Source organism: Haliotis rubra, unplaced genomic scaffold, assembly GCF_003918875.1.
Source record: "Haliotis rubra isolate DU_JTF1 unplaced genomic scaffold, ASM391887v1 Scf987, whole genome shotgun sequence".
Lineage (NCBI taxonomy): Eukaryota > Metazoa > Mollusca > Gastropoda > Lepetellida > Haliotidae > Haliotis > Haliotis rubra.
Genome location: NW_025767731.1, coordinates 104,778 through 118,173, shown reverse-complemented (window position 1 = coordinate 118,173; position 13,396 = coordinate 104,778). Strand labels below are relative to the sequence as shown.

The following is a 13,396-nucleotide window of genomic DNA, read 5'->3' as shown; positions in this document are numbered from 1 at the left end:
GCGTGCCAAGATGTACCCGCCTACAAATATTGAAGCAAATTTGAAAGTCAATTGCTTTTAAAAGTGTTTTTATTTTACCACTGTTTTTGGCTGTAAAAACATTTTACTGACCATGAAGCTAAGAATCGCCAAGATAGCCATACGAGCGGACATTTTCGTCTTTGAGGACTACAAAACAAAAGCAAAAACCACACATAAATGAAAATATATTATAAAAATACATTTGATACGACAAATATTTCTGAGAAACTGTTCATCTTGCTCATTCTTGCACTTCCATTTTGTATTCGAAGTGTTCATTTCATGCAATATAAATATTAGTTTCGTTAGAAACAAAATATTCAAAATCTTACCGCAACTGTCTCAGCTCAAATTCGGCACGTGTTCTGAGTGAGCGCGTCATGCCCGTTTATATATACCGCGGGCAACCACGTGAGGAACACAAGGTGCACGGGACTGCGTTTGGGCGACTTGTTTTTCCGATAAATTTAAGTATTAAATTCAATACCTGTTGAATTTGACTTGTTTAGTTACTATTATTAGTATATTGTTTTAGGTATATTTCAGCATTCAGTACTTGATGTATATGTATTCTCTAAAACGTAGGGGATCACGATCTAAAATCTACATTCGAATTCTTAAAACAAAGGAAAAGTTAACAAATATTCTACTAATCCGACAGTTGCCATTCCCGATTTTGTCACCATCAAGGTAGATCGAATACTTTTCGTTGACTATTGTTTCTGTTAAACTTATTGATTCTGCTTACCACACCTTGTGGTTTAGTTAATGTCATGCCTTGTTTGTGTGTTTATGAACTCTAGCGTCTGCAACACGTGAGCATCTTAAGTCGTTGTAGTGCAGTGTTTCACAGTATTTGATTAGCAGACCGAGTATTGAACTGGTGCCAGCAAAGTCCAGATATTGGCGGTCAACCCCGTTCACCACAAGGGTACATGATTGACAAGAAACCAGGCTCTAAGAAACCGAACTGAAACATGATGACAGCAAAGGGTCACCAGGCTACTGAAACACGTGTCCGGGCGATGGGGTAGCCTAGTGGTTAAAGCGTTGGCTCGTCACGCCGAAGACCCGGGTTCAATTCCTCACATGGGTACAATGAGTGAAGAACATTTCTGGTGTCCCCGCCGTGATTTTACTGGAATATTGCTAAAATCGGCGTAAAACTAAACCCACGCACTGAAACACGTGTCACGGGGCAGACGATTAGGAATCGTCTACATGCAGCTTATATCCTTGTGCCGCCCTTTTCGTCAGATTGCTAAGAGACGCACAGGTTAGAATTCGTCTTCAGCAACCCATGCTTGTCGACTAACGGGATCGGGTGGTCAGGCTCGTTGACCTTGATGACACATGTCATCGTATCCCAATTGTGTTGATCGATGCTCATGATGTCAATCACTGAAGTGTCTGGTCTGGACTCGACGAGGAACACTTTTTATGGAGAGACAACTTCTTTACCGTTTTTGACGTTTCAGTGTAGATCCTATTACCGTTATCAAGCAAGTGTAGAGTCGATTATTTACAGCCAGCCGCCATAAAGCTGTGGTCAATTCTACGAACAACAATACGCTACGTCGAAACTAGATAATCGGGGTACCCGTGAAGGTCCGGGCTAGAATTGATCTTCAGTAACCCATGCTTGTCGTAAGAGGCGACTTACGGGATCGGGTGGTCAGGCTCGCTGAGTTGGTTTACACATGTCATCGGTGCCCAATTGTGTAGGTTGATGCTCATGTTGTTGATCACAGGATTGTTTGGTCCAGACTCGATTATTTACAAACTGCCGCCATATGGCTGGAATATTGCTGAGTGCGGCGTAAAACTAAACTCACTCACTCAGATAATAGGGGATGGGCGTGTATTGTATGTTTCCAAATGCAATGTCATTCACTTTGTATTTTGTTGAAAGGCGTGTCGTGTCTCAACGTCGAAATGAGGTCTGATGACAGTTATGTCTGTGTATAAGTTACAGTGCATTGTCTTTTCAAAGTTAATATGTTTTAGATTTTCATACTAGTTTTTCATTTAAAACTGTAATATTCTAATTATTTTACTGTACATTGCAGACAGGTAAGTATATTATCTAAGTTTGTTTTTATTCTTTTATAAATTTACAACTTTCATAGTCACGATATTGCTGAAATACCGCCATGTGACTGTCTGATCAGTCGCCATCATTCTTTAGTTCTTCATCGATGCTCATTTAGTTGATCACTGGATTGTCTGGTCCAGACTCGATTATTTACAGACCGCCGCCATAAAGCTGGAATATTGCTGAGTGCGGCGTAAAACTAAACTCACTCACACTTTAGTTCTTCATAAAGCGGGCCAAAAATAACTGAAACGGTCATAAAATATTAATGTTGCTAAAGGTTCTGAAAGACCATTTTCATTTAGCTTTGACACGACTCAGATTTTACCATGGTTGTCATGTACCTACAGACGAACAACATCTGTCAATGTGTTACCTTCCTCATTCACAAAAGAAAATGACATTCATCATCAGTTAGCCTGACCCCCCAAAGCCATTATTCGCCTCCTCCGACAATCGGGGCGCTGGGGTAGCCTAGTGGTTAAAGCCTTCGCTCGTCACGCCACAGACCCGGGTTTGATTCCACACATGGGTACAATGTGTGACGCCCATTTCTTGTACCCTGTGATATTGCTGGAATATTCCTAAAAGCGGCGTAGAAGCATGCTTAGTCAATCACTCTTCCGACAAGCACAGGTTGGCGAAGATCTAACCCGTATATCTTCATGAGTGAAAACGATATGAATAGATAACTGAAGCTTAAGCTTATAAATGTAGCCCATTGCGGAATACATTCGTCAACTTGTTTCTTTGTTGGTTTGTATTTAAGCCGTATGATATGTACAGCTATATGAGAGTAGTAAGTACATAATCGAGTTCACTCACGACAATCCAGTGAACGCGTCATGAACGCGTTTTCCAAACGATAACATTAAATAAAGCAAGTTATCGAATCTAAATACCAAGGTTATGCACTGGCCTTGAATGTTGTATTCTTGATGAAACAACGTTTGAGCAAAACTTGGAAACTTTAGCGTGTTGGAATGTACCTCTGTTGGAACGAACGTGTAGATACCAAAGCTTGCGCTGCAGGAATATTGCACCACATAACAGGCAAGTTGGTTATTGGACAGTTGAAATTAACCCCCTTGTCACACATTCTTGTGGAGAGTGCCAAACCACTCTAAATCTTTATGAACAGATCCAAATATAAAAAGAAAAGGAGGTCACTGCTTATGAATCGGTAAAATAATTATGTTCCATTTATTTGTCAGCGCATGTCAAATATCAGTTTATTCTGCCTGCGCACTGTATCTGTACAAAGGTGGACAATAGTGACTTTACACTGCTTGTTTTATCATTTACGTTACAAACTGTCGATGACACGAAAGCAGTGATTTTGTTCAGCACAATAACCTGTGAACGTATTCTGCTGTAGGACATTTCCCCACACCATGACGCTTCTCCACCGAATCTCTCCACCTTTCGAACGCAGTTGGGCGCAAAATGTTCGTGTCTACGTCGACAGACACGTTGTCCCCATCCCGTCGTTGCAGGAGGAAACGCGATTCATAATCGCTGAACCAAACGCTTCGCCAAACGCGTGGCCACAGATTCCATGCCTGTACCCTGTTGCACCATTGGATACTTTGTTGTCGGTGTAGTCGTGACAGGACAGGTCCAACTTTTTTCTCGAATTCCAGGTTCTCTCAGACGATTTCGGATGGTTTGGTCGGAAATTCTTCGAAGACCAGGCACCTGTCCTACAGTGTCCGTTGCTGCATCAAGTCGGTCACGTAGGTTGAACACCCGGATGAACAGGTGTGGTCACTCTTGGTATTCCACTTCTGGGACGATTTTGGGTCGAATTGAAGAGGCATATCGATGCCATAATCGAAATATGGTTCTGTGTTGGACGTTGTTCAGTGTCTTGCAACGGCAGACTGGGACTAACCTGCTTCCGAACGTCCAATGACGATATTTCGGTCAATAGCTTTCAGTCTCGGACGTTTTTATCTTCGTTTACGTCGTAAGTTTCGTAATGAAATGATGAATTTGGTTTCGCTTTTATAGTCGATGTCTCTACTCATGTTTCCGACACATTGCACGTGCATTACGTGGAAAACCTAAAGAAAGGCCGGTAAATATGGCAAAATGTGAAACCGTAAAGACGTCGTCTTGCTACATATAGCTTGCCGTAGTGTGCCTGGATTTTTTTCCACAAGTTTACTATACTTTTTAGATTCTTAGTGTCTCTTTGACTAGGTCCTAGAGAACAGTATTCACAGGGCTCGGTCTCTCCTGTAGCTTGAAGTATAACATGATGAGCAATAGCAGATGTCAAAAGTGTGCTAAAATATCGATGTAAAACGTCAGTCGAACCTTGTTCATATCCCTTTTTTCAGTATAGGCCTGACTGTGTTATGAATAGTGAAGGACACATTAGACACATGTGCTGTGGAATGACATCGATTTGAATGTGTAGGTTTACGGGTTGTGAAATTGTATTGTCAATGTAATGATGGTGTAACGACGGAATAGTCACAGCGAACTCATCGATTTTGGCATGGCGCGTTACTAGTAGAATTCGATTGACAGAGACGCAATTCAGTACATGGTTTAGTCTTTCATAACTTAACAATATAAACTGCTATACGACAAAGAGAGCTTGGGCTGATGTTAGGTTTATGTTTCACAAATAACGTTTTTACATCGTTTCAGTTTACTGCCGGTTACATAATGTGTTTGTTTGGATAAGTAAATTGTCTCCATCTCGAAATTGTATATTTAAATGTCTGTAGGTATAATTGATTTATAGGAGAGTGGGCAATAATTTGTTAGGGTATAGGTTTACAGCTTCATACTCTGTACTCTTAGGGGAGCGGTGGGGTAGCCTAGTGGTTAAAGCGTTCGCTCGTCACGCCGAAGACCCGGGTTCGAGTCCCCACATGGACAAAATGTGTGAAGCCCATTTCTGGTGTCCCCCGTCGTGATATTGCTGGAATATTGCTTGCTAAAAGCGGCGTAAAACCAAACTCACTCACTCACTGTACTCTTATGGAGAATCGAACTCGGATCTTTAGGTTGATAGAACGCGCTTGATACACCATGCTGGATCCCACCATACCTACTATGGTGTGGGACCCGTGAAGATCCGGGGTAGAATAGGTCTTCAGCAACCCATGCTTGCCATAAAAGGCGACTATGCTTGTCGTACGAGGCGACTAACGGGATTTGGTGGTCAGGCTCGCTGACTTGGTTGACACATGTCATCGGTTCCCAATTGCGCAGATCGATGCTCATGCTGTTGATCACAGGATTGTCTGGTCCAGACTCGATTATTTACAGACCGCCGCGATATAGCATGAATATTGCTGAGAGCGGCGTAAAACTAAACTCTCACACACACATACTTTGGTGTGGCCAGACCCGAAAAAAGTCATCTGAAAAAGTTTCCGTCATTTCTGACGTCACATGACAATGAAACCATGCCACAACTGCGGCAATGTGCTCGCACAGTTCCGACATATGTATGCTTATCATCCATATAGTTATAGTCCATCGATAAGTGGTTTATTAAAAGATGTGTGTAGAACTTGATTGCAGACAACAACGGTAATAGGTGAGGTGAAATTGGGTTTAACGTCGTGCTTGAGAATATTTCGCTCATATGACGACGTGCGTGCGTGTGTATGTGTATGTGCGGCTGCTTGTACTAGCCCAGACTTAAGCTGGTTTTATAGTGCTAGCCCCTGAGATACCATGCCGCAGTGAAGCATGAATACCCCACTCAGACACATTATACTGACTCCGAGCCGACCAGTCCTTGTTGTACCCATTAATGCCGAGCGCCAGGCAGGGACCAACAAGTACCATATTTTAACGTCTTTTGGTATGACGCGGTCGGGGATCGAACCCGCGACCTTCCGCTCTCCGGGCGGACGCTCTAACCACCACACCACGGAGGCGGTCACAACGGTAATATGTTGACGTGGGCTTCAGATATGATCCCCAAAGAACACCTCTGGAATGGCATGGGTCGTTGTGACTACACTCCCCAGTCAGCCGACAAGAACTGATGAATGCCCCCTAAGGGGATCAATGGTGACGTAAGCAACGTGACGTCATGGGATGACGTTTTGACGCCATGTCCATTGCTACATGACTGTCATTTTAAATGTTGATTTCATTGAAATTTTAATTGTAGATTTTACGTCATGCGTCTACCTTTTATGTGTTTAAAACTCGATTCATTTGAAAGTATGGTAAAGTATCTTTTTGTCGCATGTTGATATTTCAAACAATCTAACCGGGATGAAAAAGCTGCGCATATTCATATTTATGTGTGTTTTTTAAAACAACTCAAATGTTAACGAACTCAAAACAAATTCTAATTGGAATATTTCTGAAACATTGCGTCAGCAAACATTCCTCTAAAACTCCACACTAAATCTGTCCTTTGTGTACTAATAGTGAAACCCTCCTTTAATCATTGTTGATAAATTAAAATAATTGACCCGTGAAGGTTCGGGTTAGAATTGATCTTCAGCAACCCATGCTTGTCGTACGAGGCGAATAACGGGATCGGGTGGTCAGGCTCGCTGTCTTGGTTGACACATGTCATCGTATCCCGATTGCGTATATCGATGCTCATGCTGTTGATCACAGGATTGTCTGGTCCATACTCGATTATTTACAGACCGCCGCCATATAGCTGGGATACTGCTGAGTGCGGCGTAAAACTAATCTCTCACTCACTCACGTATTGTTGATAATTCTCCACGTAGCTCCCAACAGCCATGAATGTTCAAACACTAGTAAGATTACAGAACTTTTGTTATGAGAAGTCTGAAAATTTGAACACGCAACGGCCATGGTTTGGGCAATGGTAGTACCGGTACTCCGGACATACGGCGTCCATATTAAAGAGGGTCTGCTTTATGCGAACGCTTTGTGTCTGTGAGATGGGGGGAGCTGGTTTCATTAACGTAGCATGCTATATTTGGGATTACGCGTTCACAGCAAAGTACCGCGATCCTAGTTCTTTTGTTAGGTTAAGTACCTCCGGGATTCGAACCCACACTCTCAAGCACCTAACCGCCCCGAAGTCAGCCACCTGACACACGTCTGAGCGGTGGGGTAGCCTAGTGGTTAAAGCGTCCGCCCGTCACGCCGAAGACCCAGGTTCGATTCCCAAAACGGGTACATGTCTGGTGTCCCCCGCGGTGATATTTCTGGAATATTGCTATAAAAGCGGCGTAAAACCATAATCACTCACTCTAACACACTTCCACTTCCACTTTCTAAATGACATTGTGTATTCATGGTTTCATTAACAATATACATTTCTTGAACAAGGTAGGCTAACTGACCAACCCTGTTTATAGATTGTGATACAAACCATCAATTTTGCAATACATATAAGAAATGAAACGCGCCATGTTGAATACATCAACAGGGACAACCATCAACTTCAATTACAATGCCAACAACACAACAATACGACTTCATTACAGCTTGAGTAGTCACACACCGTGTCGGACATGTCGCTGAGCACAGCTGGCATCTAAAGGCATGTATTTAAGGTTCGATAGCTTTGTGAGTTGACACATTGTCCCGACATCGGTGTAGCAGGCTTGGGTAAGTGTACTGCAGCTATCATATAATGCATATGATACAGATATGTATCTTTTTCTTGTGTTTCCTATTTAATTTGTGTTTGATATGCAATTTATACCAAATATTATAACACTGATGTCAATTGATGACCAAATATTGCTACATCTTATCGCACGCTGATATGCTTATGTTTTCAATAATTCAAAGTGGATATGACTGAGAGGATTCTCAGAAAGGGGGTTGCATTAGCAACCGAAGAAGAGAACGCGTTCTTTTCTGTCGGAAGTATTCGATGGAAAATTTACAATCTATACACCTCCATCCCTCTCGACGACAGAAAACTTCATCCTTTCATCTCTGGGACATGATTGGGCATGATAACCACAGCACCAGTTACTACTAGTTTCAATGGTTCAGGGAAATTCATTGAAAGATACATGTCGCTTGAAGTTTACAGATAAACAATTGGTAAGGATTGTGGTCCTACCAGACAACATCTGTGAGAAATGTCGGGATAAAGCATTCAGGCAAAACACTACACATAATCAACCCGTTGGGCACCAATTACACTCCCCTCTTTGCTCATGTGTTCCTTTATGCAAATGAATTTCTAAACGGTAAAAAGGAGAAGTTTAACTGAAGAAGTTAAAAATCTGGTCAAATAGCACATCTGCATCAGTCCATTGAACGCGTTCGGTTTTTGAATTACATTTAGTGGTCTTATATCAACGATAAAGGACCGCCAAATTGAAAACAGTAGCCTTATCTTTTAAATAAATGTCACCCCCCAAAATCGCCTCATCTGTTTCATATTAAAAGAGATTTATGTGTGAATTTCAGGTGAAATAAGGTTTAACTCAAACTTCCAGTTTATTGCACTTTTTGTGTTTACGTGTGCGTGTGTGTGCGTGTATATATGTCCGCTTGTAGTGGTCTGGACTAGTGCCGTTGTCATGGTGCCAACCCACTGAGATCATCCCAAGCACTACAGTAGTCATAGTGTCTGTGTATACTGCAGCATACCCGTGAAGATCCGGGTTAGAATTGATCTTCAGTAACCCATTCTTGTCGTAAGAGGCGACTAACAGAATCGGGTGGTCAGGCTCGCTGACTTGGTTGACGCATGTCATCGTATCTTAATTGAGCAGATCGATGCTCATGATGTTGATCACTGGATTGTCTGGTCCAGACTCGATTATTTACAGACCGCCGCCATATAGCTTGATTATTGCTGGGTGAGGCGTAAAACTAAACTCACTCACTCATTTAAGCTACATAACATAGCAGCTGCTGGAATATAGTTAGAAGGAAGGCAGACTCCGGCAATCTTGAAGTCAGCCCTTTGTGAGTGTGTGAGAGGACGGTATTCTAGAACTATTCCATACTGCAGCGATATCGCCGTAGGGGACACAAGAAATGGACTTCGTCCATTGTACCCATGTAAAGAATCGTACTTGGGAATACTTTGCTTTCACTCCGCGGAGGCTTATTACGGGATGGGGTCAGGAGACTTTATGTCAGATCGGGTACAAATGCTCAGGGCTGGATCAACTGAGGAGCCTTAGTGTTGTGTGTTTTGTGGGGTTACGGGTGGTAAATATGTTCCCATAGAAACAGACCTACAATAAAAAGTGAAAGTGTTTTGATGGTGAATTACATCACAAACATTAAGTACGGTTAATTGACAGAGGAGAGGCTTACAATTTATTTGTATATACCGTTTATGACATGAACGTTTGTGCGCTATAACTCGAAAAGTTATTTGCCAGTGTGCGGTCGTGCGTGTGTGCGTGTGCGTTGATGTGTGCTGGCTAGTGCTCCTCCGGGCGGTATTATAGAGCGAAGCCACTAAGTACCTTGTAGCACTTTAACATAGAGGCAATATGTTGTAATACAACAGCGATACATCTCGTCCGACCAGCCCTTGTTCTATCCGCTGAATGCCGATCCTCAGGCAGGGAATCAACAAGTATCTACTCTCAACGTATTTTGGTGTGACAAGGCCGGGGACTGAATCATCAGCATTGAGCCCTCCAGACAGACGCTCGATTAAATACTAGTACACAACGCCGGATTTATGCTCATTGCTCACTAGTGAAAATCAAGTGACATCTAAGTTTGCATAAATCTGTATGACAACACGGAATAATCCAACTTTCTGACCGTATCCTTTCCCCATGTGTCAGCCAATAGATATCCCAGCAGTTTCAGCCATTCACATACAACTCAGCATGACTTTCTACGGAGTTATCAAGAACTCCACAAACCTCTTGCTCTAGTGTTGTTTGATCCAGATGACCGCATACACGTCCGTAGTTTGCTCGTTTTATGGTTAGAATTTGATAATATATGTCATCAGAATTGCGTAGATCGATGCTCATGGTGTTGATCACTGGATTGTCTGATCCAGACTCGATTATTCACAGACCGCCGCCATACAGCTGGAATATATTGCTGAGTGCGGTATTAGACACAAAACAAACACAATTTATGGGCTCGTTGGTTTATCACATTTTTGGGACCAGTGTATTATTTGTGCGTAGGATCTTTCATTAGGTTAAATTCGTTAACCATGAAATTGAAAAAAACCCTGGTTTTCTTCAATTATTATTAAGAATTAAGTAATGGATAAATATTTCATAGGTTAAATATAACTTCGGTGATGAACAAATATTAACTTCGGAGATATTTTCTGTTAGTGTTCTGTTTTTAAAAAAGACATTTCTACTTTAAAAGTACTAAGTATCCCCGGTCACCCCAAAATAATTCAAGAATATAAATATTTATATGATTAATATAGGGGAAAGTGTAGCCTTGCAATCCTGGACCGGGGTATCCTCTTAATAATTCCATAGTTACTATCTCTCCCAATGAAATTAAAAGTATTATCTCCTTTCGGTAGCATGATATAGCAACCCAAACATAGCGCTCAGAGATTTCCAATTCTTCTTACTGTACAACGTATCGGGTATTCAAAACTGAACTTGTCCTTGAAAAATATTTCACATACAGTATATCACTTTCTCCTTGGCTCTTAAATTTCTCTAGTTTAGAACTTCCTGCCATCGTTTACCTATAGAAGTAGGTAGGTGGCACAAAATTCCACCTGAAGAAAGAATGTGTAACCTCTGCGACACGTGTGATGTTGGCGATGAATTTCATTACATTTTTCTCTGCCCTTTCTTCAAACATCATCGGAAAACTCACATCCCTAACCATTATGTTAAAAAACCCAATGTTTTAAGATTTAACGAATTGTTTACCTGTAAACGAATTAGTGTTATAAAAACTGTGTACAAATGTATATATTGTAGTACTATCGTGAAAGCTGTACAATATTCCATGCAAACCATCCCACCATCCCATGCATTCTCTACTATATATTAGTGTTATGAATTGGTTACAATCTCGTAATTGATGATTGGTTCATTACAACCGATTGGTTAGCGTCATTTATGAAATTTGTTAATGCACATAAATATAAGGAAAAAAACGTGTAGTTCTTTTGGGGCTTTTTGGCAAATTTCACATCTTTAAAGGATGACTAGTATGTTATTAACATAAATTTCTTGGAGCCTTTAAGATAAATTCAATCATGACTTGAAACGAGCTTGTAGTGCTTACGAAATGTAACAGACAAAACCAACCATGTGAAAAATATTGTTAATGAAAAAAGTGTTCCCAAATTGGTTGTGTTCGATTATGAGAAATTATGATGGATTGCTTGGTCGTTTAGTCAGTACGACCAATCTTCGAATATTTCAATTAATCGGACCACCACTACTGTATATTTGTACTTCCTATGCCGAGTACCCCGGCCTGAGCGTAATAGAAGTTCTGTTCTGTCGCATCTGCATCGCGCAAATAAAAAATGTATGATGAAATATATACAGGAGAAGAATATTTGCCGTTGCATTTATGTATCGGAGAACACGTGGACGGAGAAGCATCTGTATGCATTAAAGCTAGCGCCAACATCAGTAGCACGTGTTTGCTGAAGAAGACATGTGATCTGTAGCATTATATGTATTGGACACCACGTGTATGCAGTAAAAATAATATAGAGGAAAACACTTCATGCAACAGCATATATATATTGGAAACACTGTATGCTTTTGCCTTCGGGACGGTGAGGTAACCTAGTGGTGAAAGCGTTCGCTCGTCACGCCGAAGGTCTGGGTTCGATTCCCATGGGTATAATGTGTGAAGCCCTTTCTTGTGTCCCCCGACGTCACGTTGCTGGAATATTGCTAAAAGTGACGTTGTATCTATCAATTTATAGGAGAACGCTTTATGATGTGGCGTTTGTATATAGGGGAACTGTTTATGATGTGACATGTATTCATTGAGGAACACCTGTCCGCTTCAGCATTTATCAACCAAGCCGCATAACGGTGTGAGCTGACAGGCGACTGTATGTGTGATCGATCTGACACAGCATTCGTCCATACCGCTATGTACTTGATTCCAATAAAAGCGAATGTCAATAGCTGTTTCAGATGGGTGTATTGTGAGATGTGTTCGTACTTGAGGACCCCGGGGAAAGTCATGTACGGTCACACTGTGCCATGAGGGCAGTCTAGCCTGTTTCAGATCCAGAGTATCATAGATTTAACATTAAGATTTAACATTTAACATTAAGATTCGTTCTACCAGAGCTATACCTCGGTGAGATGAGAAGATCAAAGGATCCGTCTGCAAGCTGTTGGGTGACAATGCCCTCCACCTTTCTTATATGCAAAATATAAATGTTACAAATGTAAGAACATAAAGACGACTTATAAACAAAAACTAACAACATTAGAAAATACTGGCAGAGTTAGAAAATACTGGCAGGACAATCCAATGTAAGTATTTCTTTAAAATGAATATTGGTGTATTTGTCGCTCGTGTGACTGTTTTCTTGTCCATCCGTGATTGGCTTGTATATGTACTCACTACAGTCGCAAAGCAAGATTTCTTTGCATGTACTGAAGTGCAAAATATTAATTTTGGTTATAAGGTCAATATTCGTATGTTTAAAAAAAAAAGGCTGTTAATATATCTATACCAAGCGTTTTGTTCACCACCGACTCATGACGTTCGGTGTCAATTTAGATGCATAGTAACACATTCGAGCGAGAATGTATTGTGTGAAGAACGCAGTTTGAAGATACAACTCGACTGTTAGAGTTGCGTCCCTTACTATAACGGTTCCGCAAGGTGTATCCATTGTACCCATGTGGGGAATCGAACCCGGGTCTTCGGCGTGACGAGCGAACGCTGTAACCACTACGCTACCCCCGCCCACAGCCCATACAACGTTTTAGTAACCAAAACTGTTTTTCAATTCAATGTGACTAAAATAGAAGAATTTCATGTTCAATCGAGGAAGGAACATTTTAGCTGAAAAACGTTTTCTCTCTACAAAAAGAAAATGATCATTCATTTCCAATAAATATTGTTAAGTTCGTGTTTTAGTACGGCGCAAATACATGTGTTCCGGGTCACTCGCCCGTAAAACGTACAGTACGTTGAAAAAATATAATGGCTTATATAGCCGTGACATTGCTACGGTAACTGAATGACTACTTCAACCACCACGAGGTGTATGAAATACATGTATGCAATCATATTGAAACTGTGGATGCAAAAGCCCTTTGAGGGCATAAGAGAGAATTGATTATAAGTATAATCTTAACTTTTGAATGAACATATATTCACTGCTCTGCGGTATGTAAG

General features: G+C 41.2%; 1 long non-coding RNA gene across 1 annotated transcript; it reads right to left on the bottom strand.

Annotated features, from left to right (window-relative positions):
- Nucleotides 1-51: 51 nt before the first annotated feature.
- LOC124265606 lies at nucleotides 52-402 on the bottom strand. The gene is made up of 2 exons (XR_006895492.1): nucleotides 354-402; nucleotides 52-168 (listed from the first exon to the last, which is right to left on the bottom strand). It is a non-coding gene; the product is annotated as an uncharacterized LOC124265606 (long non-coding RNA).
- Between the last annotated feature and the right edge of the window lie 12,994 nt (nucleotides 403-13,396).